Source organism: Agrilus planipennis, unplaced genomic scaffold (genome assembly GCF_000699045.2).
Source record: "Agrilus planipennis isolate EAB-ADULT unplaced genomic scaffold, Apla_2.0 scaffold80, whole genome shotgun sequence".
Classification (NCBI taxonomy): Eukaryota; Metazoa; Arthropoda; class Insecta; order Coleoptera; family Buprestidae; genus Agrilus; species Agrilus planipennis.
In genome coordinates this window covers 43,427-45,741 of record NW_020438873.1, presented here as the reverse complement: position 1 = coordinate 45,741, position 2,315 = coordinate 43,427, and positions in this window count along the sequence as shown.

The following is a 2,315-nucleotide window of genomic DNA, read 5'->3' as shown; positions in this document are numbered from 1 at the left end:
TTGTTATGTATATCACATTTTGAGTTAGGCTAAATATGTGGTAAATAATTAAATTCAAATTTTCTTTTTCATCACTGAATAATTACGAAAGGAGTAAAAAATAGAAGCTTATACAAAAAAAATCAATCTTGTACATAAGGGTGCAATGTTTTTATTATAAAACTGTACCATCGTTTCGCATTCGCAAGATAGGCTTCTTCGTTAATTAATAATCTAATCAATTACCGACGAGACATCATAATCAATAAACTTTTTGCCCTTTACTGATTTGATTACGATTCCATTTAGGAAAGATACGAAAATTAGGAAACTAAACCTTCTTATGAACAGTAAGACCAAATATTTGCAGAACGAAGTTGAATTTAATCAAAATCAAACTATCAAATCGGACAAATCTTCCCATTCAACTTATTATTATGCAACTGCGTACTGAATAATTATGACCATTCATATTATATTATACAGTAAAACGATGACGTCTTTCAATTTAAACTAATAAAAAAAATTACAAAGTTTTCTAATAAAANTTAATATTTTATTATTTTATATTATTAAACAGTTGATTTTGTTTTGTTATTATGTTACTTATTATTTTGAATGAAAAAAAAAACCGTGCCTAATCGATATTTAATTCATTGTTATTTAATGTGTCGTACTTAAGCTCTGTATCAAAGCTTTAAAATTATTTTAATATTAATCGAAGAAAAACGGAATTAAAAAACGTATAATAGTTTAAAAATTATACTTAAGTTGAAAGAGAAATATTTTAGTAATTTTGGTTACTTGGTGCTTCTTATGCTTTTGTTTTCTTTTGGGTGGATTATTAATAATTACGAATACAGTTCATTGCATAAATAAAAAATTAAATTCTACTTATTTTGCGCGCTTAAATCGATATGTACACAAATATTTTTTCTAGTGTTCCTAACGCAATTGCACTAGATGTTCATTTCTGTTCCTAATAATAATTGGGAAAATTAAAAGAAACCCAGACGAAAATGTTGCCTTTTAGGAATAAGTGAAATCATTAGTAATTACTTACTTAGCTACTTGTAATATTGTTTCACCAATGTGCAGTTTCTCTTTTTAACGCTTTTTTTATTTAATTCAATTTTAAATAATTTGTTACTAAAATGATTATTTGTCACTGCCTAAACGTCGGGGAATAATTTTTCTTAAATTTCATTATGATATCTTATCAAAAGTATTTGATTACTTTTACCATGTGGATTTTACAGACATTTGAATATTTAGCATTCTATGTATTTCTCAAACTTTTAAGATCACTAGTTTTTTATTTTAATAGAAAACCGCAAATTGGCCTGTTTTTATTCAAGTTGCTAAGTATTTACAATAATATTAAATTTTGCTTTGTGAACTGCTTACACTGCAAAACGATGTATTTTTGATTGTTATTAATCTACTTACCTATCAAGCATTCAACGATTGTAGTTTCTACTACAGTTTGCCTAAAGTAGATATATTTGAACTCATTGGCAAATTTTAGTGCTAATGGAATCAGCGTTGTGAATTATTACTATTCAAGTATAAGAGGAAAGTGGTGAAATTGTACATAATATTTATTTATTCCATTTTAAAATCGCAAATATAATAAAAAGTGATTATTACAGGCTCTTTAATTTTTTGTTTTTAAGAATTATGTATTCTCTTATGAAATTAAAAGATTCTACATACGTTCCACATTTGAAAATGCCAACAGAATGTATTTGTTTTAAATTATGTTTTTAATGAGGCAAAAAAATAATCTACAATAACTATATAAAGGATATAATTTCTGCAGTAAAAATCTGTAGAACTGTATACAGTAGATACTTGATAGTGTGAACTGATAAAACAGTTGTTCACGTTAACGAATATTATATTTTATATGTAATAAACATATCTGTAATTGACAAATGCTTAAAACAGTAATGAAATATAATTTTTCACCATATAAATCAGATATTTTTGTTTGTTTCTGAGGATTTTTTTGCACATTGGTTCCTTTTTTTGATCTTTTTATACTTAACTATAAAGTCAGTAATGTTCACATCATTCTCTTCTGCCTACAGGGTTACATTTAAAGCGTCTATAGTTCTAAGCAAAATATACTCAACAGCTCAAAATTTTTCCACCGCTACTTTAAAAGTCTTCAATAAGACATCCTTTAAATTTATTATCACAATGATTCGACTTCAACAAATCGAAATACCGATTTTTTAGGCTAGTGAGCAGTCGTTTCTATAAGCTAAGATGTAGTTTGCTCACGGTATATGGCGACCTAGCATAGTTAATATGCCGCTCACAATATCGAA